The sequence below is a fragment of the Ovis canadensis genome, chromosome X, assembly GCF_042477335.2.
Source record: "Ovis canadensis isolate MfBH-ARS-UI-01 breed Bighorn chromosome X, ARS-UI_OviCan_v2, whole genome shotgun sequence".
Taxonomy (NCBI): Eukaryota; Metazoa; Chordata; class Mammalia; order Artiodactyla; family Bovidae; genus Ovis; species Ovis canadensis.
Genome location: NC_091727.1, coordinates 131,380,098 through 131,405,924, shown reverse-complemented (window position 1 = coordinate 131,405,924; position 25,827 = coordinate 131,380,098). Strand labels below are relative to the sequence as shown.

Genomic DNA, 25,827 nt, shown 5'->3' with positions numbered 1-25,827 from the left:
TTCAGACAACTTCTGCTTCCTGCTCTGTTATAAATCTCCCATGTAGCAGGGGGCAGGAGCCCAAGGCCTGGTTTCCTGCTGCAGGAGGGTAAACACAGGGAGAGCAAAGATTAACCAATTCGGAAGTACATGTCCTGATACCTTTGCTAAAGCTCTGCTACCAGCAACCAAAGGTGCCCAGGCTGCCAGGTCCCAATCCTGGCTCTGGCAATTTGCATGGGGAGCAACTTCTTGTCCATTTTTCTCTGTGCTCAGGAGCACATGCTTTGGAGTTGCCCACATCCACGAAGAGATGATAATGACACCTGTGATGTTGTGATATGAAATCCAGTCACTAACATGAAGAAGCTAGATTTGGGCCCCTCTAAACAATCTGCCTCATAAATAGTAGTAGCTCTTTCCTTTGTTGATTAGAGAACTTATGTGGTCCTGACCTGCCCCTTCAGTCAGGGTGCCTTACCCAGATTGCAGGTCACAGTCACCCTGGGGATCTTTTTCTAAACCCTCATATTAATTTCCCTTGTTGGTGGAAATAGGGCTTCTGTATCAAAAGGCATTCAACTTATTTAGGCATAATGACATGGGCCTTAAGAAATACATATGCCCATTTGGCACCAATAGTGTATGGCATTGTCCATTTCCCCTTCATTCTACCAGCATCAGTCATTAGCAGCTTTTGTCTTTATTTCCATATAGGATCTCTTCATTTTCCCCAGACAAGTCCCAGTGGAAGAGTCACCTCAGAAGCTGTGTCCTTAAACTTATAGATTCACACACTTCTTTGCTAGGGTTGCCAGATTTAGCAAGTAAACACACAGGATGCCCAGTTGTACTTGAACTTCAGATGAACAAAGAAATATTTCATGCAAAAAATCTACACCAAAAATATTTGTTATTTCAAATTCAAATTTAAATGGTTTAAGTATAATCCAGTAACCCTACAAATGGAGTGATCAGGAGGAGAACCAAGATGCTCTTGTCAACAGCACCAGCTGAGTCCCCAGCAGAAGCCAGCACCAATGCTCATCCACGTGAATGAGCTTTCTTGGATGTACTAGCCTAGTGGAGCCTCCAGCTGACAACAGCCACAGGTGAGACTCTACATGGAGCAGAAAACCACCCACAGTATCCTGAGAGATTAAAATATGGCTATTGTCTTGGTGGTGTTTGTCAAACAGAAATGGATATCTGAACCATATGGTTTTGGTGATTTTTCTTTTTCTCCAGTTTGTAACCATTGGATAAGACAGGGATTTGCTGATCTTTGAAGGTTTGGTAGGATTTCATAATTTTGGCTATAGTCTGTGTGTGGGTTTATATGTGGGGATAGGTTTTGAACATTTCCTCAATTCCTTTTTGGATTCCCAGGATAAATTTTCATGATGTATGACTTTCATCATACTCTTGGAATTTTAGAAATTCTTTTCAATCCCGTTGCCCAGACAAGTCTTTGCTGTTTGTGAAAGGAAGAAGAGGGTATTGTTGCAAACTGCTCCCTGAGATGCATAGAAAGCCATGTCCTCAGAAGATGGCTTTGTGAGTACACAGTCAGAACAAGCAGTGTTTACCCATTTTGAGAAGAGTTTCTCAAAGATGGTGTCCTGAAACACTTTCTCCTGCTACAAGGATAGACTTGCAAGGAAGCCACTCTTCTTGAGTACACATAGGATACCTTCACTAGAACGCAGAGAGATATGCATTGCAGTTCTGGTCCTTTAGGACTGTCCTGGTACATCAGTGCAGGGTAGATAAATCTGTGCAGTTCTGGGGTTCATGAATATGAAGCCCACTTGCCTTGTGTGAAATCTAAGGCACATTATACACTATCAGCTTTATAAGGAACAAAGTTGATGTATTTTTCTTATTTTTCATATTTCCTAATTGGTTTAGAGTCAAGACATGAAAGAGTATATTTTCAGGGCCTCTTAAAAACTCAACCATTTTGGAGCAAAATCGTAGGAATAGTTTGGGAGTCAGTGAGACAGAAAAGAGGAGAAGAGCTGTGGATTTGTTTGTAGATGGAGAAGGCGATGGCACCCCACTCCAGTACTCTTGCCTGGAAAATCCCAGGGATGGAGGAACCTGGTTGGCTGTAGTCCATGGGGTCTCGAAGAGTTGGACATGACTGAGCAACTTCACTTTGACTTTTTACTTTCATGCATTGGAGAAAGAAATGGCAATCCACTCCAGTGTTCTTGCCTGGAGAATCCCAGGGACGGGGGAGCCTGGTGGGCTGCTGTCTATGGGGTCACACAGAGTCAGACACGACTGAAGTGACTTAGCAGCCACGCCTGAGGGCAGAGCAAACATGTGCTCTATAAGGGCAGCTTGCTTCAAGAGCTTTGATGGGAGAGGGCCTCTGCTGTGCAACTTGTTTGTTCATACAACCTCACTAATCAGGGAAATGATTCTCTAGGTAGAGGAGTGAATGTGTGGAGAGGTCACATGGGTTTGGTCTGGCCTGTTCCTCTATGGTGAAAGAAAATATCAGGAATGGAGGATAAAAATTTCCCAAGAAAAACCAATGTATGGTTTAAATGACTTAGTTTTCTGCCTATTAAATGTTCCAGGTTTGCTTGCCTGAAATCGCTCTGAGATTTCCTCATTGACATTTTTCTGTATGTATCTACATCAGTCACATGACCAGAGACAGGTTATTTCTTTGCAGATGGCTAACTGCTTAGCATGGACTGTGATAGTACACATTCACCCTCAGAGGGAGGGTAACTCATCTCCCAGACCCCTAGGGTATTTCCCTGGGTCTCTCTGTTCTGATAATATGTCCCTGGTGGTGGTTTAGTCACTAAGTCGTATCCGACTCTTGCGACCCCATTGTCTGTAGCCTGCCTTTGTCCATGGATTTGTCCAAAGGCTCCTTTGTCCATGGATTTCCCATGCTAGAATACTGGAGCAGATGTCCATCTCCAGGGGATCTTCCTGACATAGGAATCGAGACCCTCCACCCCTCCCCTACATTCTTGTACCACCTGGGAAGCCCTATACTGTCTCTTTCAGTTCAGTTCAGTTCAGTCGCTCAGTCGTGTCAGACTCTTTGCGACCCCATGAATCGTAGCAGAGAGTGAAATTGAAGTCGCTCAGTCTTTTCCGATTCTTTGCGACCCCATGGGCTGTAGCCTGCCAGGTTCCTCTGTCCGTGGGATTTCCCAGGCAAGAATACTGGAGTGGGTTGCCATTTCCTTCTCCGAGGGATCTTCCCAACCTAGGGATCGAGCCCAGGTCTATCGCATTGCGGGCCTACTCTTTACCCTCTGAGCCACCAGGGAATCCCCTACTGCCTCTTTAGTTCAATTCAGTTAAGTCGCTCAGTCTTATTCGACTCTTTGTGATCCCATGGACTGCAGCACGCCAGGCCTCCCTGTCCAACACCATCTCCCAGAACTTGCTCAAATTCAAGTCCATTGAGTCGGTGATGCCATCCAACCATCTTATCCTCTGTCGTCCCGTTCTCCTCCCGCCCCCAATCTTTCCCAGCATCAGGGTCTTTTCAAATGAGTCAGTTCTTCGCATCAGGTGGCCGAAGAATTGGAGTTTCAGCTTCAGCATCAGCCCTTCCAATGAATATTCAGGACTGATTTCCTTTAGGATTGACTGGTTGGATCTCCTTGCAGTCCAAGGGACTCTCAAGAGTCTTCTCCAATACCACAGCTCAAAAGCATTAATTCTTCGGCGCCCAGTTTTTTTTTTTTATAGTCCAACTCTCACATCCATACATGACTACTGAAAAAACCATAACTAGACGGACAACCGCAACAGTCTCTTTAAAGCAAACGCAGTTTCTAACCACAAGCACATATTTTGTCTCTCCAAACTGGACAGATTTTTGTTAGTTGCCGGGGTCCCAGTCTAGTGGCCCTAATGAGTATGTTTTCTCGGTTGCAGCCTGAAGAGCTGAGGCTTTTTACTTTAAGCTAAAGATAAGGGGGTGCAGGAGGGTGGGAGGGTATTGGTATTTAAGGTGGTAGAGGATCTCCAGGCGCCTGGCGGTTACCATAGAAACGTGACGTCAGCAAGGCGACCTTGAAGACTTTTTAATGGAGACAGAAGCGCCTGGCGAGGAGAGAAGATTTCGCCTTCAGTTGTTTGGAACTGATTTGGGAGAGTGAGTTCCTGTGGGGGGCGCTGGACCGCCCTGGGGAAACAAAGGGATCCACATTCAAGTGGCCGCTTTCCCACTTTGGGTCTCGGGGCCCCGCTGTCTCGTAGGTAAAGCACTGGGGTCCCGCCCGGCCCCTGTGAGTGCGGTGTCCTGCGCCAGGGGTGTCCTGGAGCCACTTTCCTCCTAAATGCAGGAGCGCGGGAGGTGAGACAGGTAGCGACTCTCTCTGAGCCTCAGCTTTCCCCTCTGTAACATGGGGATAAGAATTATTTCCCCACAGGATCGCTGAGAACGTTCAGTGATAACGCATGAGTAAGCCGATGGCCCTGTGGTTGTGGGATCATGGACGTCTTTATGAATTCTGGCCACTTTTTATTCCGTTTCCGCTTTGTTGTTAAGGGATAGATGAGAAAAGGAGAAGAAAAAGTCCGTGGTGGGAAACTCGTTGTAACATCTGGTTGTTATGATCACTACCCAATGGTTTTAGTGTCATTGTCATAACCTAGCACGGTGCCTAGCACGTGCCTAGCATGGTGAGGGACACACAGTTACACCAGTAAACCATGGTGACTGCTGGATGTGTCTTCCCTGTGCAGCCCTCATGCTGATCGCCTTGCTCATGTTAAGTGTCTGAAGGAGACAGCTTCCGAAGATCAGTTTCCTGGTGGCTGATGAAACTTCTACTGCAGGTTAAAGGCCAGCGGTCCTCCGGAGACCTCAACATTTCACATCTTCAGTTGGATATGACGCCTGATTCAAATGAGTTCTAAGGTTCACAAACTAGCCTAAAAGTAGCTACTTTGATCTCATGGGAAAGAGTTGGAAAGTGGGAATACGTTCCATCAGCTGCTACATGCTTTTCAGTCACCCTTGAGGCCCATCTGAGAGAAGCCTTTTTTTCTTTTTTGTGCTTTAAAGCAATTGTTTGTCCAACTGGGAAGGCAGTTGGTCTTTAACATTCATTTGTAGTAAATAGGGTTAAATAAATACACATTATAAATAACAATAATCAGTGATTCCCTGTGTCTCTCATATCGGTATGCAAATATGCAGTAGTTAGGACTTTCTAATAATTTGACATTGAAATGTAGATTGTTCTCTGCTGCAGATAGATTTTTTTTCCTTTTTATAATGACGTGTCTTTTAAAAAAACAGACAATTTCCAAGTGCTAGTTTAAAATGTCAGCCATAGAATTTATTATTTAAAAACAAGCACTTTTACTTTAGAGTTTGTCCTAACATAATAATACTCAGCCACATTCCCTGAAATAACCAATTCCTGTTAAATATCATTATGATTTCCCTGGGATGTAATATTTTTATTTCTGTACTTCAGAAAGAAATGAACATTTAGTTTACCCTCATATTTGGGTATATTTTATTGCACATGATTATTTTGGTTATATGGAGCATGACCAATTTGATAAGATATAATGTGGATCTGTTAATACTACAAGAGCCTAACTGTAAGAATTTTTCACCTGATTTATTTAATTGCATCAGTATTATGAATATATAAATATATTTCAAATATTTTATTGAGGTATGGTCAACATGCAATATACTGTGCATATTTAAAGTATATGGTCTAAGTTTTGATATATGCATGTACCTGTGAATCTAATACTACAGTCAAGATAATAAACATATCTATCATCTCAAAAAGCTTCCTTGTGCTCTTAGGTAACTGGCCCACCAAGCTCTCCTCTACCTCTCTCCCTACTTCAACCTACCTCATTCATAGGCTTCCACTAACTTTTGTCACTGTAGATTAGCTTTCCTTTCCTATAATGTGGAACTATCCCATTATTTGGATATATAACAATTTGTTCTGTCCATTCACCTGTTAATGGATATTTAGGTTGTTTCCAATTTGGGGCTCTTGGAAATAAACCTTCTATGAACATTTGTATATAATTCTTTCCCAGGACATGTATTTTCTCTTTCTGTATAAATACTTATAAGAGAAATGGTTGGGTCATATGGTAGTTGTAAAATTAAATATGTAAGAAACTGCTAAACTTTTTTCCTGAGTAGTCAGAGCATTTTTCATTGCCACCAGCAGTGTATGAGATATGAGAGTTCCATCCTCCACAACCTTACCAGTATTTGGTATGGTCGTTCTTTTTAATTTTGGATTGGACTTTCACAGAGGGGTATAGTGATTTCTCATAGTTTCCATTATATTTTCCTAATGACTAATGATGGTGAGCATCTTTTCATGTGCTTGTTTGACAGGTGTATATCTTAGGTGAAGTATCTGTTCAAATATTTTGTCCACTTATTTATTGAAGTGTCTGTTTTTTACTGACCTCTGTGAGATTTTTAATTCTGAATAACAGATCTGTGAATTACAAATATTTTCTCTCATTCACTCAATGGCTTGTCTTTTTATTCTCTCAACAGTGTTCTTAGAAGAACATAAGTTTTAATTTTGTGGAAATTCAGTGCATCAATTTGTTCATTTATGGTTTTGAACTTGCTTTTGATGTCATATATAAGAAATCTTTACAAAACCTAAGGTCACAAGAATTTTCTACTGTAATTTTTCTAGAGTTTTAAAATAGCTTTAGCTTTAATGTTTACATCAGTCATTCTTTTTGAGTTAACTTTTGTATGTAGTGCATTATATGGATCAAAGTTCACACTCAGATGCTCAGTCATGTCCATCTCTTTGTGACCCCAATGGACCATAGCCTGCCAGGCTCCTCTGTTCATGGGATTTCCCAGGCAAGAATATGGAGTGGGGTGCCAATTTCCCTCTCAGGGAATCTTTCCTACACAGGGATCTATCCCGCGTCTCTTGCATCTCCTGCATTGGCAGGTGGATTCTTCACCACTACTGCCACCTGGGAAGCCCCATCGATCACAGTTTATGGTGCATATGGCTATCTACTTGTCCCAGCACCATTTGTTGAAAAGACTCCTTTTTCTGCTGAATTGCCTTTGTAGCTTTGTTGAAAATCAGTTGCCCATATATATGTGGGTCTGTTTCTAGAATTTTAATTTTATTCCTTTGATACACATTCCTACCTTCATCCCAATACCACAATGCCTTGATGACTATAGATTTATGAGTTTTGAAATAAGATAGTGCTATCCTCCAGCCTTTTGTTTTCAAAGTTCCTTTTTGTAGACTAAGCCCTTTGCATTTCAATTACTGTTTAGAATAATCTTGTCAATTTCTTTAAAAAAAATGAACACTTTGATTTTTATTGGGGTTACAAGGAATCTATAGATCAGAAGAATAGACATCTTCACAATACTGAGTCCTCTGACCCAGGAGGATGACATATCCCTTGATTTATTTAGGTCCACTTTAATTTTCTCAGCAATGTTTTATAGTGTTCAGAGTTTAGGCCTTGCACATTTGTGGACACAGATGTACAATATAAGTTATCTTTATGTAGATAATACTTTTTGATGATACTGTCATGGGAATATTTTTTATTATAATTTCCAGGTATTATATTTTCACTGAATGTGTCAGTAGCTAACTACTGCTGGGAAATCTTTTTGGTTGAAAGCACAAGTTACACTAGGATGGAAAAGATACTTGAGTTTTAATACCTGTATTAGTCAGAGTTCTCAAAGAGAACCAATAGGATGTATATATAGAGAGATTTATTTTAAGGAGACATTAGTTTGCGGAGTCTGATGGGGGAAACTCAGGAAAGAGTTTTAGTTGAAGTCTGGAGGTAGTCTGCTGGTAAGTCATGAGGAGCTGATGTTGTAGATGGAGTCCAAAGCAGGGGATTCCCTCGCAGTCCAGGGTTAGGACTCTGCACTTTGACTGCTGAGGGCCTACGTTCAATCCCTGGTCAGGGAACTAAAATCTCACGAGTCACGTGGCAGCATGGCCAAAAGGAAGAAAAAAATCCAAAAGAGCTTAATTGTGAACCCATGTGGGAAAGCAGTCTGTGGTTGCAGGTGGGAAGGGAGGACCAGTGTATTTTTTGAGCAATTACATTAACAGAGACACACCAGCTATGAGAGACCTCTGAATGAAGTGAATTCGCTCAGTCATGTCCGACTCTTTGTGGCCCCGTGGACTGTAGCTCGCCAGGCTCCTCTGTCCATGGGATTCTCCAGACAAGAATACTGGAGTGGGTTCCCATTTCCTTCTCCAGGGGATCTTCCCAACCCAGGGATCGAACCTGGGTCTCCTGCATTGCAGGCAGATGCTTTATCCTCTGAGCCACCAGGGAATAGTACACTAATGTCAGATGTGTAGGTCAGGATTTTTCCAAGGGTGGTCCATAGACAACTTCATCAAAACTGTTCAGGGGTGCCTGTTGAAACAGCCAATTTCTAGACTCACCTTGGGTCTGCTGTATCTAAATTAAGGAGGTGGATTGGGAGGGTGTGTATGTGTTGAATAATTTCTCCTGTTGGTTGTGATATTATTCAAGTTGGCAAAGCACTGCTGTGGCTTTGCAAGAAGGTGGTTTTACAAGTTTTAATCCTTTAATGTATAATTTTGGTGTCAACTTCTCCCTCCTACAACTCAAATTTAAATATCTGCATTTGATCCTGGTAGGTAGAAAAGTCCGGCAAAGGTCCATATATTCAAAGCTATGGTTTTTCCGATAGTCATGTATGGATGTGAGACAGCTGAGTGCTGAAGAATTGATGCTTTCGAACTGTAGTGCTGGATAAGACTCTTGAGAGTCCCTTGGACAGCAAAGAGATCAAACCAGTCAATCCTAAAGGAAAGTAACCCTGAATATTTATTGGAAAGACTGATGCTGAAGTTGAAGCTCCAATACTCTGGCAACATGGTGCAAAGAGCTGATTCATTGGAAAAGACCCTGATGCTGGGAAAGACTGAGGTCAGGAGGAGAAAGAGGTGACAGAGGATGAAAATGGTTGGATGGCATCATCGACTCAATGGACATGAGTTTGAGCAAACTCTGGAGATGGCACACAGGGAAGCCTGGTGTGCTGCAGTCCGTGGGGTCACAAAGAGTTGGACATGACGGAGCGACTGAACAACAACAACAAGGGTAAAAAAGGAAACACTTCTTTCTTTTCAGTAATGCTTATTCAGCATTTTATATGGGAGGGACTGCAGTGGTTTCCCAAGGCTGCCATGACAAAGTACCACAAGCTGGGTGGCTTAAACAATAGAAATGTATCGTCTCACAGTTCTGGAGGCGAGAAGCCTGAAATCAATGTGTTAAAAGGGCCATGCACCCTCTGAAACCAGTTGGGGAATCTGTCTAAGCTTCTTCCTAGCTTCTGATGGCAATCTTTGCATTTCTTGGCTTGGCGCTGTATAACTCCAACCTCTGCTTGCATCATCATATGGTATTATCCCTGTTCTTCTGTCTTCATGGGGCTGTCTTATAAGGACACTACTCACATTGTTTTAGGGACCACCCTACTCCAGTATGACCTCATCTTAACTAACTACATCTGCAGCAGCCATAGTTCCAAGTAAGGTTATGTTCAGGGGCACTGGGAATTAAGACTTCAACATATCTTTTTGGGTTGACATTTCAACCCATCACATTCACTGAAACTAGTTTCTGGGGATGCGACGCAGTGAATAAGAAAGGGCAGTATCCCTTGAGCTTTTACTCTAGTTTGAGAAACTGGCAATCAGCAAGGAAACAAATCAATAAACTGGACTAATTTGTATGGGAATAAATGCTTGCAACAAAATAAAATCCATTAGTAGAAAATTACAAGGACAGGGATCGTTGTAGACACAGTTGTCAGTGAAGCTCTTTCTTGGGATGTGATATTCGAGTTGAGTCCAAATGACAAGCTTGATTGCAGACAAATGGAAACTTTTCGTAAAAATATCAAAACTCGAATGTCCTTATGAAAATTGTACCATTTATTGAGCTGATATTGTGTGCCTCATGCCACTCTAAGTATTTGCATGTATTAATTAATTCTCAAAGCAACAACCCATGAGGTAAAGACAGTTCTTCTTAAAGGAGAAAACTGAGGCCCAGAGAGGTTCTTTCATTCTCCTATAGTACAGAGAGAGCCAGCTATCCCAAGGTTTTTGCAGTTGATTTTTTAAAATTATGTAATCCCTCACCATTTATCCTTGTAGAAACCAAAACACAAGGCAATATTTTTTACTTTGAACTTCTTTCTTCTATGATCAGTTCTGTATAATTGCTGTTTTGCAGATGAGGCACTTGAGTGACTATGAGGTGAAGTAAAAGTGTTCGAATTCATACCATTTTGTAAGTGGTAGAATGATGGCTTGGACGTGGTCTGTCTCCAGAGCCCACACTCCTCGCCATTATACTTAGGAAGAAGAAAGAGACATTTGTTGAACTATGTCAGCCCCTGTTAGTTGTTGTTAGGTGAAAACTATGTTTTGGTAGGCATTTTTGCGTATACAGAGTGTATTTATTTAACAAAAATGTGAAGATAATGATTGTAAAAATTAGAAGATAATATTCATCACAATTTCTACGCATTAGACAATGTGGTATTTTCCATCTTTCTCCTTTTGTTGTTCTTATAGATATGTGGTAGCAGCTCATGGTGGTTTTAAGCTTAATTTCTCTGAAATCTTGATCTCTTTTCATCCAAATGTCCTTTTTAAAATCTCTATTTATTTACTTATCAAGCTGGTCTTTTTCCTGTGGAGTCTGCATTCTGGATTACGCTGATTATGTCTCTATTGTGCTGTTGGTTCTATTGTTCTGGCTCATCCTATTTCCTTTAAATTAGTGATTACTGTACATATAGAGGCTTGCTCAGATTCAGATTTGTGGAAAAAGTACCTGAGATGTGGTGGTGTACTTCCTATAGCCCTATATCAGGAGCCTCTTCATTTCTGTCCTTCCTCTTCTGTCCTTGAGACTGATCACTGGGTCCAGGTGTTATCTGATCCATCTATTATGACATTTCCCATCTGCCTTTTAACTCATGTTTTCTTAGCCTCTTAAGATGATGACCTCGATCTGTATTCCATTAATGGTTGCAAATGGTAATATTTTAATTCTATAATTTCTTTTCCATTTATTAGCTGGATTTCTTCTATAAGACAAACTTCCTCTCATCAATATGAGGTTACACTGATGTCTGGTTGACACAGAAGAGAGGAATTAATGCTTAATTCTTTTGCAGTATTTCTACTTTTCCAGATGGTGAGTTTTTTTCTGTGGGATCCTCCAAAGGTGAAAATTGAGTTGTTGTTTTTTTTTTCTTTTAGAGTGTCATCATATGCTCTAGATGTTTATATACTTGATGTTTAATCCATTGCAGGTATTAACATTTTCGATGTTCAAATTGTTCTATTTTTGGACTGTGAGAGCCTTTTGGTTGGCTTCTGAGTCTTTAGGGTAGCTATTGTCTCCTTGACATGTGTTCTAGTATGAGAGTTTGGTTCAGACTCATCTGCTACAATCCCCACTTAGTCCCGGAATCATCCTTTTCTCCAAAGAATGCCAGTTCCTTTTAGTGTGAAATGTGTCTAATTCAATCTGAGCAAGTAGAGTTGCTCTTTACTACTGGGTTGGTCATTGTTTGTTGTCCTTTTTAGTACCTGGAGTCAGTAATTATGTATTGTATTTTTAATGAGAATATATATCATCTTCCATCCTGAGCTGCTGCTCTGTCATCTTATGGGTAATCACTTTTATGAATTTGAGTTTTAACTTTCAATTTTTAAAAATATAGTCAATTACAATATATATATATATATATATATTTATTTATTTCTCCCCACATTGCAAGGTGGGTTCTTAACCACTGGGCCACCAGAGAAGTCCATAACTCACAGTTAATAAAGAAATGTGATGTAGATTCAGGAGTAAGCAGGAAATTAAAACTACCTATATGTCCTTTCATTCTCTTTATACATGTATGATGGAGAAGGAAATGGCAGTCCACTCCAGTTTTCTTGCCTGGAGCATTCCATGGACAAAGGAGCCAGCAGACTATAGTCCATGGGGTTGCAAAGAGTCAGACATGACTAAGCAACTATCACTCACACACTCACATACACACTACGAATTCTTTAAAGGGCATTGGGATCATACAATAGTTAATTTTTATAATCTTCTTTAAAGGAAACTTTTTGTTTCTATTTCTAAAAATTGTCTCTTCATTGGAAAAAATAACCCATGGAAAATGAGGAGAGATGCCTCTAAGTAGATGTGTGTGACTATATAGTGGGTCATTTAGGAAGTGGCAAATTGATACCTGCCTCACAGATCTGTTGTGAGGAATAATGAACAAAGCGATAGAAGATATCAGTTTTTCAATATTGTAAAAGTTCAACAAATATATGTATCATTTCTCCTGTGTTCTCCCCCAAGAAAAGAGATGACTTGAATAAGATGAGCTCATAGAGATCATTTGGATTTGAAGGAGCAGAAAGGAAATGTATGTTGTGAATGTTATGCCATGTATCTTCTCTTTCAGAGCTTCTATAGGTTCTGAAATGGACACACCCATTTTCTTTCTTTCTTTTTTTTTTAATTGGAGTTTCAGCTTTTTTTTTAAATCTTTAAGGTCTTTTTTTTATTTTTTATTTTTACTTTATTTTACTTTACAATACTGTATTGGTTTTGCCATACATTGACATGAATCCACCACGGGTGTACATGCACTCCCAAACATGAGTCCCCCTCCCACCTCCCTCCCCATAACATCTCTCTGGGTCATCACCGTGCACTAGCCCCGAGCATGCTGTATCCTGCATCGGACATAGACTGGCGATTCGATTCTTACATGATAGTATACATGTTTCAATGCCATTCGCCCAAATCATCCCACCCTCTCCCTCTCCCTCTGAGTCCAAAAGTCCGTTATACACATCTGTGTCTTTTTTGCTGTCTTGCATACAGGGTCGTCATTGCCATCTTTCTAAATTCCATATATATGTGTTAGTATACTGTATTGGTGTTTTTCTTTCTGGCTTACTTCACTGTGTATAATTGGCTCCAGTTTCATCCGTCTCATCAGAACTGATTCAAATGTATTCTTTTTAATGGCTGAGTAATACTCCATTGTGTATATGTACCATAGCTTTCTTATCCATTCATCTGCTGATGGACATCTAGGTTGTTTCTATGTCCTGGCTATTGTAAACAGTGCTGCGATGAACACCTGGGGTACACGTGTCTTTTTCAATTCTCGTTTCCTCAGTGTGTATGCCCAGCAGTGGGATTGCTGGGTCATAAGGCAGTTCTATTTGCAATTTTTTAAGGAATCTCCACACTGTTCTCCATAGTGGCTGTACTAGTTTGCATTCCCACCAACAGTGTAGGAGGGTTCCCTTTTCTCCACACCCTCTCCAGCATTTATTGCTTGCAGATTTTCAGATCGCAGACGTTCTGACTGGTGTGAAGTGGTACCTCATTGTGGTTTTGATTTGCATTTCTCTAATAATGAGTGATGTTGAGCATCTTTTCATGTGTTTGTTAGCCATCCGTATGTCTTCTTTGGAGAAATGTCTATTTAGTTCTTTGGCCCTTTTTTTGATTGGATCGTTTATTTTTCTGGAATTGAGCTGCATAAGTTGCTTGTATATTTTTGAGATTAGTTGTTTGTCAGTTGCTTCATTTGCTATTATTTTCTCCCATTCAGAAGGCTGTCTTTTCACCTTGCTTATTTTTCCTTTGTTGTGCAGAAGCTTTTAATTTTAATTAGATCCGATTTGTTTATTTTTGCTTTTATTTCCAGAATTCTGGGAGGTGGATCATAGAGGATCCCGCTGTGATTTATGTTGGAGAGTGTTTTGCCTATGTTCTCCTCTAGGAGTTGTATAGTTTCTGGTCTTATGTTTAGATCTTTAATCCATTTTGAGTTTATTTTTGTGTGCGGTGTTAGAAAGTGATCTAGTTTCATTCTTTTATAAGTGGTTGACCAGTTTTCCCAGCACCACTTATTAAAGAGATTGTCTTTACTCCATTGTATATTCTTGCCTCCTTTATCAAAGATAAGGTGGACACACCCATTTTCTCAGTTTCTGTGCTGTAGGAGGCACTAAGGGAATCAGCAGATACTATTTTTAGTCACTTTTTATCCGTCATGTTCAAAGTCTTAAGAGTTGCCAGGTCTCACCTAGCTCTAAACAGTGTCTCAGTACCTTCTGAATATGAAACTTCTTCTCTTTGCCCAGGCCTAGTTTTCTATCTTTCATTCCCACTGTTGCTCAGCTAGACCTGTACATCCAGAACCTAGGTAAAAGGTGACATGATTAGAGGTAGTTCCTGGTGGCTCAGAGGTTAAAGCATCTGCCTCCGATGCGGGAGACCTGGGTTCGATCCCTGGGTCGGGAAGATCCCCTGGAGAAGGAACTGGTAACCCACTCCAGTATTCTTGCCTGGAGAATCCCATGGACGGAGAAGCCTGGTAGGCTGTAGTCCACGGGGTCGCAAGAGTCGGACACGACTGAGCGACTTCACCTCACCTCACCTCCTGTGTTCAGACTAACACTCAGATCCCTCAGTTGGCTTGAGCATGTATCCCATTTTGAATTTTTTTGAAATGCTGGGCTTTTGTATATTTTCCTTTTCTTTTATTATTTTTAGTTGCATAAGGAAGGTACTTTTTTCTTTTCCTTTCCTTTTCTTCTCTTTTCCTTTTTTCTAGCGATGAGGTTGCAATTTTATTTTTAATATTTATTTATTTATTTGGCTGTGTTGGGTCTCAGATGTGGCATGTGGGATCTTTATTGTGACATGTGGGCTCTTCATTGCGGCTTCTCTCTAGTTGTGGCATGCAGGCTTAGTTGCCCCCACGGCATGTGGGATCTTAGTTTCCTGACCACGGATTAGACCCATGTCCTCTGCATTAGAAGGTGGATTCTTAACCAATGGGTCATCAGGGACATCCCAGGAAGATACTTTAAAGTTTATTTCATTCTCACATGTTGATTGTGCCTGGGGACTTTGTCTGATTGAAACTGTGACTAAACTTTCCCCCTGAATGCTGCTGTTTAAGCATTCTCCTCTAGGTTTGCTGTGGGGCTGGGCAGTATCATGCAGACCGTCACGTTTGCCTTTCCCTTGGAGCTCATTCCTTGGATAACTGGTGGTTAAAACCATGGCTTGCTGTTAGCTCAAGGGGCTTTAACTGTGAGAGTACAGAAGGAAGCATCTTGTGAAGCTGCTTTCATCTCAAAACCTTTACTAAAATCCTGGGAAGTGTAGATGTCATTCGATTGCCTAATGGAAGCTCTATTTGAGAGACATGATTGCCCTTCCTTTAAGTCATTTCTAATTCTCTTGACATTGCCCAACTGGGAATGTCATGTGGTAGATTCAAAAATTAGTTCTGAGACCACCTGTTACCTAATTCCTATGGCTTAGGGATTCCCCATTTTGACACTGACCCACTTTCCTATAGGAAGGGCTAGGGATATTTGTTCTTACTACATTTTGCACTTCCAAAACCAAGCACTTTTGTTGTAGATAAAACTGGGTAGACAACTCACGAAGGGAAAGAAAGTCATTAAAATTCTTTTTTTTTTTTTTAAATTTTAATATCTTTAATTCTTACATGCGTTCCCAAACCTGAAAGGTCTATTTCTTATGGATAAGAACTGTCTATATTTTTTTTCAGAAATTGTACTATGCCAGTATAATTATGCATTTTTAAGAATAACAATGATGTAAAATTCTTCTTACGGTTTTATAAGCTACTTTTTAATGACAAACACCATAGGTCAATTCAAGCCAACCAGTATAAGCTCACAGAATAATAAAAATGATCCTATAATTTCTAATGATCCATTTCAGTATGATGATAAGAATCATTCATATTTATTCCTGACCTCTTCACTACCTAACACTTTTGTGCATGTTCAACCTACACTTAGTCTTTTCCTCCTCACCAAAGCCTAGGAGGAGGAGATACTGTTGCCCGACTTAATGTTTTCTCTTTTCTTTTGGCTGTACCATGGGGCATGCGGGATCCTTAGTTCCCAGACCAGGGATGAGACCTGCAAAATATGGAGGACCACTAGGGAAGCCCATGTTGCTGGACTTCAACCATCAGGGGAGTGAGGCAGTTGAGGGCAGGGCTAGCCAGTCACAAGACTAAGATGTCCCAGATTCTGTGTGGTCTCTGAGCCCCACATGTAACCAGTACACACTACTGCTTCTCTCCTGATAAGACCCTCAGCCTTACTGTTCATCAGGGCACAGCAAAACTATTCAAACTGAGGTACAACACCTTTTCCCCACCTAAATAGGTAGGAATTTAAAATATTGATAGTAAGTAGTATGGTTTGGAATTTGGGAATTGTGTCCTGTTATCCTGTGGAATGGGCTCCCCAACATCTTATTCTCCCTTCCTGTGTCTCAGGGATGGTCCTGTTCTAAATTTATGACAGTCCTTTAAGCAGAGCAGAGATTGCTTGTGTTTCTCAGTGATTTTTATTATTTTCTGTATTTACAAGAGTAACACAGGTTTATAGGTTAAAAAATGGAACATATAAATGGAAATAATGGAGAAGGAAATGGCAACCCACTCCAGTGTTCTTGGCTAGAGAATCCCAGGGATGGGGGAGCCTGGTGGGCTGCCATCTATGGGGTCGCACAGAGTCAGACACAACTGAAGTGACTTAGCAGCAGCAGCAAATGGAAATAAAATAAAAATACCCTAAATATAGCACTCAAAGATAATCCTTGCTAATGTTTTCATCTGGGTTATATGGTCCTCAAAGCTTTCAAATATGTGTATTCATGCATGTACAGATGCATTCATATGCTCTGTACAAAAGGTAAGACCTCATTTTAGATTTTTAATCTGCTTATATCACTGTAGTGGGTTGAATTATATTCCCCAACAAGATATGTCCAAGCCTTAACCCATATCTGTGAATGCAACCATATTTAGACATATGGTCTGAGCATATGCAATTGAGATGAGTTCATACTGAATTTAGGGTGGCCCCTAAAACCAATGACTGGTGTCCTTATGAGAAAAAGGACAGGGTGATTTCACACACACAAGGAAGAAGGCCATGTAAAGAAAGATGGAGGCAAAGACGAGTCTGCCGCTCTAGTATGGCCCTGTCAACACCCTACTTTTGGACTCTGGTCTCCAGAAGTGAAAGAGGAAAAAAGTTCTGTTGTTTTAAGCAATGAATTTCATGTTTGTTTGTTTGTTTTTTATTGCCAGTTCAGAAAAATATAAAAGTTAATGTGCAGGAACCATGTCATCTCAGGTTTAACCATTGACTTTCCCCATATTTTCCTCTTATTTCCGCTTCAGAGTTAGTGAGTAAGTGTTAATGGAATAGTATGGGTTTCAAGCTCAATATGTATTTATAATTAGTGTATGAATGAGTGATACAAAGAGATAGGAAACTAACACACTCAGTAAAAACATCCCTCAGATGTCACTGAATATGAATAAAAATCAGTGTAAACCCTATTTTTCACAACTTCCAGGATAGTAGTATCAATAAAGATAGAGAAAACAAGATACAAAATTGGCTAAAATTGTATTTGTGCCAAGTCCTTTTTATATATCATATGCCAAGTCCTATTCCTGTATCAGTTCTTCAGCGCTCACAGCACCTCTATGAGGTAGATACAATTGTTTATACTCATTTTATTTTATTTTATTTTATTTTTTATACTCATTTTATAGATTAAAAAACTGTGGGACAGAAAAATAAGGATTTGGCCCAGGACTGCACAGTTAGGCAGCAGGTCAGCTTGGGTTTGAACCCAGCACGTCCTGCTCCAGAGCCTAGGAAACTGTTGAAGATTTGATATTAAGCAATAGCAGCAATGTGTACAAACATGCATATTTTATATGGTTATTAAAATAATTTTCAGGATGTTAACATATTTATACAAAATATCTGAAGCTAGAGACAAAAAGGAGACTTGTGACCTTGGTGAGAGCATATTCATTGCAATTATGGGGACAGAAACTACAGTGCGGTAAGGTAAGGGGTCGGTAGGAAAAGAAACATATTAAAAACCAAATGCAGAAATGCTTTCTGGAGCTTTGATGTTGAAGGGTCGGGGAGAAAGGAAAAAAGAGAGAGAAAGAAGGCCTGTGATTGTATGGGGATGAGAGGTACAAACAGATTTTAAAAAATATTTTTTCACTTCTTAAAAGTACGAAGTTAATTTGCTGGGGCCATGTCACCTCAGAGTAACCACTGACTTTTCTCATATTTTCCTCTTATTTCCTCTTTAGAGTTAATGTTTTGTTCAGTTCATATCAGTCACTTAGTCCTGTCTGACTCTTTGCGACCCCATTGGCTACACAGCACGCCAGGCTTCCATGTCCATCACCATCTCCCAGAACATGCTCAAACTCATGTCCATCGAGTCAGTGATGCCATCCAACCATCTCATCCTCTGTTGTCCCCTTCTCCTCCTGCCTTCAATCTTTCCCAGCAACAGGGTCTTTCCAAATGAGTCACTTCTTTGCATCAGGTAGCCAAGGTATTGGAGCTTCAGCATCAGTCCTTCCAATGAATATTCAGGACTGATTTCCTTTAGGATTAACTGGTTGGATCTCCTTGCAGTCCAAGGGACTCTCAAGAATCTTCTCCAACACTACAGTTCAAAATTATTAATTCTTTGATGCTCAGCTTTCTCTATAGTCCAACTCTCATATCCATACAAGACTACTGGGAAAACCACAGCTTTGACTACATGGACATTTGTCGGCAAAGTAATGTCTCTGTCTAGTTTTGTCATGGATTTTTTTCCAAGGAGTAAGTGTCTTTTGATTTCATGGCTGCAGTTACCATCTGCAGTGATTTTGGAGCCCAAGGAAATAGTCTGTCACTGTTTCCATTGTTTACCCATCTATTTGCCATGAAGTGGTTGGACCAGATGCCATGATCTTCATTTTTTGAGTGTTAAGCCAGCTTTTTCACTCTCTTCTTTCACTTTCATCAAGAGGCTCTTCAGTTCCTCTTCACTTTCTGCCATAAGGGTGGTGTCATCTGAATCTCTGCGGTTATTGATATTTTTCCCGGCAATCTTGATTCCAGCTTGTGCTTCATTAGGCCTGGCATTTCACATAATTTGTACTCTGCATATAAGTTAAATAAGCAGGGTGACAATATACAACCTTGACGTTCTCCTTTTCTGATTTGGAACCAGTCTGTTGTTCCATGTCCAGTTCTAACTGGTGCTTCTTGACCTGCATACAGATTTCTCAGGAGGCAGGTAAGGTGATCTGGCATTCCCATCTCTCTAAGAATTTTCCACAGTTTGTTGTGATCCACACAGTCAAAGGCTTTGGCGTAGTGAATAAAGCAGAAGTTGATGTTTTTCTGGAACTCTCTTGCTTTTTCTATGTTCCAATGGATGTTAGCAATCTGATCTCTGGTTCCTCTGCCTTTTCTAATTCCAGCTTGAACATCTAGAAATTCACAGTTCATGAACAGTTGAAGCCTGGCTTGGAGAATTTTGAGCATTATTTGCTAGTATGTGAGATGAGTGTAATTGTGCGGTAGTTTGAACATTCTTTGGCATTGCCTTTCTTTGGGATTGCAATGAAAACTGACCCTTTCCAGTTCTGTAACCACTGCTATGTTTTCCCAATTTGTTGGCATATTGAGTGTGACCCTTTAACAGCATCATCTTTTATCATACGAAATAGTTCAACTGAAATTCCATCACCTCCACTAGCTTTGTTTGTAGTAATGCTTCCTAAGGCCCACTTGACTTCACATTCCAGAATGTCTGGCTCTAGATGAGTGATTACACCATCGTGATTATCTGGGTCATGAAGATCTTTTTTGTATAGTTCTTCTGTATTTTCTTGCCACCTCTTCTTAATATCTTCTGCTTCTGTTAGGTCCATACCATTTCTGTCCTTTATTGAGCCCATCTTTGCATGAAATGTTCCCTTGGTATCTAATTTTCTTGCAGAGATCTCTAGTCTTTCCCATTCTATTGTTTTCCTCTGTTTCTTTGCATTGATAACTGAGGAAGGCTTTCTTATCTCTGCTTGGTATTCTTTGGAACTCTGCATTCAAATGGGTATATCTTTCCTTTTCTCCTTTGCTTTTCATTTCTCTTCTTTTCTCAGCTATTCGTAAGGCCTCCTCAGACAATGATTTTGCCTTTTTGCAATTCTCATCCTTGGGGATGGTCTTGATCACTGCCTCCTGTACAGTGTCACTAACCTCCATCCATAGTTCTTTAGGTACTCTATAAGATCTAATCCCTTTAATCTGTTTTTCACTTCCACTGCTTTATTGACTATGCCAAAGCCTTTGTTTGTGTGGATCACAAAAAACTGTGGAAAATTCTTAAAGAGATGAGAATACCAGACCACCTGACCTGCCTCCTGAGAAATCTGTATGCAGGTCAAGAAGCACCAGTTAGAACTGGACATGGGAAAACAGACTGGTTTCAAATTGGGAAAGGAGTACATCAAGGCTGTATATTGTCACCATGCTTATTTAACTTATGTGCAGAGTACATCATGAGAAATGCTGGGCTGGATGAAGCACAAGCTGGAATCAAGATTGCCAGGAGTTATATCAATAACCTCAGATATGCAGATGACACTACACTCATGTCAGAAAGCCAAGAACTAAAGAACCTTTTGATGAAAGAGAGTGAAAAAGTTGATTTAAAACTCAACATTCAGAAAACTAAGATCATGGCATATGGTCCCATCACTTCATGGCAAATAGATTGGGAAACAGTGCCAGATTTAATTTTGGGGGACTCCAAAGTCACTGCAGATGGTGACTGCAGCCATGAAATTAAAAGATGTTTGCTTCTTGGAAGAAAAGTTATGAGCAACCTAGACAGCATATTAAAAAGCAGAGATATTACTTTGTCGACAAAGATCCATCTAGTCAAAGCTATGGGTTTTCCAGTAGTCATGTATGAATGTTAGAGTTGGACTATAAAGAAAGCTGAGTGCTGAAGAATTGATGCTTTTGAACTGTGGTGTTGTAGAAGACTCTTGAGAGTCCCTTGGACAGCAAAGAGATCCAACCAGTCAATCCTAAAGGAAATCATTCCTGATTATTCATTGGAAGGACTGAACCTGAAGCTGAAACTCCAATACTTTAGCCAACTCATGTGAGGAACTGACTCATTTGAAAAGCCCCTAATGCTGGGAAAAATTGAAGGCAGGAGGAGAAGGGGACAACAGAGGATGAGATGGTTGGATGGCATCATTGACTCAATGGACATGAGTTTGAGTAAACTCTGGGAGTTTTTGATGGACAGGGAGGCCTGGTGTGCTGCAGTCCATGGACTTGAAGAGAGTCTGACATGACTGACCGACTGAACTGACTGAACTGTATAATTGTAAGGGATTTGATTTAGTCCATACCTGAATGGTCTAGTGGTTTTCTCTATTTCAATTTAAGTCTGAATTTAGAAAGGTGTTAGAAAGTGTATTAGAAAGTGTTCTAATTTAGAACCTTTTGAAATGTTGTCATATAGTGTTCTAATTTCAGTCTTTTACATGTGGTTGACCAGTTTTCCCAGCACCACTTGTTAAAGAGATTGTCTTCTCCATTGTATATTTGTACCTCATTTGTCAAATATTAGGTGTCCATAGGTGCATGGATTTATCTCTGAGCTTTCTATAGTGTTCCATTGATCTATATTTCTGTCTTTGTGCCAGTACCATACTCTCTTGATGACTGTTGCTTTGTAGTATAGTCTGAAGTCAGGAAGGTTGATTACTCTAGTTCGATTCTTCTTTCTCAAGAATCCTTTGGCTATTCAAGTTTTGTTATGTTTCCATACTAATTGTGAAATTATTTGTTCTAGTTCTGTGAAGAATACCATTGGTAGCTTGATAGGGATAGCATTCAATCTGTAGATTGCTTTGGGTAATATACTCATTTTAACTTTATTGATTTTTTTCAATCCATGAATATGGTATATTTTTATATCTATTTGTGTCATCTTTGATTTTTTTCATCAGTGTTTTATATTTTTCTATATATAGGTCTTTTGTTTTTTTAGGTAAATTTATTTTTAAGTTTTTTATTCTTTTCATTGCAATGGTGAATGGAATTGTTTCCTTAATTTCTTTGTTTTTCATTGTTGCTGCTGCTGCTAAGTCGCATCAGTCGTGTCCGACTCTGTGTGACCCCATAGACAGCAGCTCACCAGGCTCCCCCGTCCCTGGGATTCTCCAGGCAAGAACACTGGAGTGAGTTGCCATTTCCTTCTCCAATGCATGAAGGTGAAAAGTGAAAGTGAAGTCACTCAGTCGTGTCTGACTCTTAGCGACCTCATGGACTGCAGCCTACCAGGCTCCTCCGTCCATGGGATTTTCCAGGCAAGGGTACTGGAGTGGGGTGCCATTGCCTTCTCCTTTTCATTGTTAGTATATAGAAATGCAAAGGATTTCTGTGTATTAATTTTATATCCTTCGAATTTACTATATTCATTGATTAGCTCTAGTAATTTTCTGGTGGTATCTTTAAAGGGTTTTCTATGTAGAAGATCATGTCATCTGTAAACAGTGAGATTTTTACTTCTTTTCCAATCTGGATTCCTTTTATTTCTTTTTCTTCTCTAACTGCTGTGGCTAGGACTTCCAAAACTATGTTGAATAGTAGTGGTGAGAGTTGGCACCCTTGTCTCTTCCTGATTTTAGAGAAAATGCTTGCAATTTTTTGCCATTGAGAATAATATTTGCTGTGGGTTTGTCATATATGGCTTTTATTATTTATTCTGTGCCTGCTTTCTGGAGAGTATCTTTCAATTTATTAATATGGTATAGCACATTGATTGATTTGTGAATAGGGAAGAATCTTTGCATCCCTGGGATAAAGCCCACTTGGTCATGATATATGATCTTTGTAATATGTTGTTAGATTCTGTTTGCTAGAATTTTTTTGAGGATTTTTGCATCTATATTCATCAGTGATATTGCTCAGTAGGGTTGGGTTTTTTTTTTTTTTTTTGGTGGCACATTTGTCTGGTTGTGGTATTAGGGTGGTGGTGGCCTCATAGAATGAGTTTGGGAGTTTACCTTCCTCTGCAATTTTCTGAAAGAGTTTGATTAGGATAGGTGTTAGCTCTTCTCTAAAGTTTTGGTAGAATTCAGCTGTGAAGCCATCTGGCCCTAGGCTTATTTTTGTTGGAAGATTTTTGATTACAGCTTTGATTTCTGTGCTTGTGATGGGTCTGTTAAGATTTTCTGTTTCTTCCTGGTTCAGTTTTGAAAGGGTACTCTTTTCTAAGAATTTGTCCATTTCTTCCAAGTTGTCCATTTTATTGGCATATTACTCATAGTATTCTCCTAAGATCTTTTGTTTTTCTGTGTTTTCTGTTGTGATTTCTCCATTTTGATTTCTAATTTTCTTGATTTGCTTCTTCTCCCTTTTTTCTTGATGAGTCTGGCTAATGGTTTGTCTATTTTATTTATCTTCTCAAAGAACCAGCTTTTAGTTTTGTTGATCTTTGCTCTAATCTCTTTCATTTCTTTTTCATTCATTTCTGCTCTGATTTTTATGATTTCTTTCCTTCTACTAACCTTGGGGTTCTTCTACTTTTCTTTTTCTCATTGCTTTAGGTGTAAATCTAGGTTGTTCATTTGATGTTTCTCTTGTTTCTTGAGGTAGGCTTGTATAGTTATGAACCTCCCTCTTAGCACTGCTTTTACTGAATCCCATAGGTTTTGGGTTGTCGTGTTTTCCTTTTCACTTGTTTCAATGTATATTTTGATTTCCTGTTTGGTTTTTTCCATGATCTGTTGGTTATTCAGGAGGGGTGTTGTTTACCCTCCATATATTTGTGTTTTTCATAGTGTTTTTCCTGTGGTTGACATCTAATGTTACCTCATTGTTATCAGAAAAGATGCTTGAAATGATTTCAAGTTTTAAAAATTTGCCAAAGATAGATTTATGGCCCAGGGTGTGATCTTTCCTGGAGAATGTTCCATGTACACTTAAGAAAATCATGAAATCCATTGTTTGGGGGCAAAATGCCCTGTAGATATCAATTAGGTCTAACTGGTTGATCTATCCATCAGTGTGAGTGGGGTATTAAAGTCCCCCACTATCATTGTGTTACTGTTAATTTTCCCTTTCATACTTGTGAGCATTTGACTTACATATTAAGGTGCTCCTGTGTTGGCTGCATATATATATATATATATATATATATATATATATATATATATATATATATATATATATGTAATTGTTGTGTCTTCTTCAATTGATTCTTTGGTTTCTTCTTTGTCTCTTATCATGGTCTTCATTTTAAAGTCTATTTTACCTCATATGGGTATTGCTACTCCTGCTTTCTTTTGGTCTTTATTTGTGTGAAATATCTTTTCCCAGCCCCTCACTTTCAGTCTGTATGTGTCCCCTGTTTTGAGGTGGGTCTCTTGTAGGCAGCAGATACAGGGGTTTTGTTTTTGTATCCATTCAGCCAGTCTTTGTCTTTCGGTTAGGGTATTCAACCCACTTACAATTACTGTAATTATTGATGAATATGATCCCATTACCATTTACTTTATTGTTTTGAGTTCGTTTTTATAAACCTTTTCTGTGTTTCCTGTCTACAGAAGATCCTTTAGCATTTGTTGAAGAGCTGGTTTGGTGGTGCTGAATTCTCTCAGCTTTTGCTTGTCTGTAAAGTTTTTGATTTCTCCTTCATATTTGAATGGGATAGTTGCTGGGTAGAGGAATCTTGGTTGTAGACTTTTCTCTTTCATCACTTTAAGTATTTCCTGCCATTCCCTCCTGGCCTGAAGAGTTTCTATTGAAAGATTAACTGTTATCCTTATGGGAATCCCCTTGTGTGTTATTTGTTGCTTTTCCCTTACTGGTTTTAATATTTGCTGTTTGTGTTTGATCTTTGTTAGTTTGATTAATATGTGTCTTGGGGTGTTTCACCTTGGGTTTATCCTGTTTGGGACTCTCTGGGTTACTTGGACTTGGGTGGCTATTTCCTTCTCCATTTTAGGGAAGTTTTCAACTATTATCTCCTGAAATATTTTCTCATGCCCTTTCTTTTCATGTTCTTCTTATGGGACACCTATGATTTGAATGTTGGGGCATTTAACATTGTCCCAGAGTTCTCTGAGGTTGTCCTCACGTCTTTTAATTCTTTTTTTTTTCTCTTTTCCTCTCTGCTTCACTTATTTCTACCATTGTATCTTCCACCTCACTTATCCTCTCTTCTGCCTCAGTTATTCTACTGTTGGTTTCCTCCAGAGTACTTTAAATCTCAGTTATTGCATTGTTTATTATTGATTGACTCTTCTTTTTTCCTTCTAGGTCCTTGTTAAACATTTCTTCTATCTTCTCAACCCTTGTCTCTAGTCTATTTTTCCATAACTCCATTTTGTTTTCAAGATTTTGAATCACCTTTACTGTCATTCTGAATTCTTTTTCAGGTAGACTCCCTATTTCCTCCTCTTCAGTTTGGTTTGGTGGTTTTTTATCATGTTCCTTCACCTGCTAAATATTTCTCTGCCTTTTCATTTTGTTTAAATTGCTGTGTTTGGGGTGCCCTTTCTGCAGGCTGGAAGTTCGTGGTCCTCTTAATTGTGGAGACTGCTATCTGTGGGTGGGGTTGGACCAGTGGCTTGTCAAGGTTTCCTGGTTGCAGGAACTTGTGTTCTGTGTTCTGGTGGGTGGAGCGGGATCTTTTCTCTCTGGAGTGCAATGAAGTGTCCAGGAGTGAGTTTTGGGGTTTCTATGGGCTGCATAGCTTTGGGCAGCCCATCTTTTAATGTTCAGTATTGTGTTCCTGTTTTGCTGGAGAATTAGCGTGGTGTATCTTGCAATGGAACTTGTTGGC

General features: G+C 39.7%; 1 long non-coding RNA gene and 1 other non-coding gene across 2 annotated transcripts in view; one reads left to right on the top strand and one right to left on the bottom strand.

Annotated features, from left to right (window-relative positions):
* The first annotated feature begins 4,023 nt into the window (after window positions 1-4,023).
* The window catches only part of LOC138931222 (uncharacterized), a 55,156-nt gene continuing 33,352 nt past the window's right edge, over window positions 4,024-25,827 (top strand). Inside the window, exons 1-2 of the long non-coding RNA XR_011446477.1 lie at window positions 4,024-4,120; window positions 4,714-4,908. This is a non-coding gene — a long non-coding RNA (uncharacterized lncRNA). The remainder of the gene's footprint in view (window positions 4,121-4,713; window positions 4,909-25,827) is intronic.
* On the bottom strand, window positions 8,254-8,325 carry TRNAC-GCA (transfer RNA cysteine (anticodon GCA)). Its single transcript has one exon. It is a non-coding gene; the product is annotated as a tRNA-Cys (tRNA).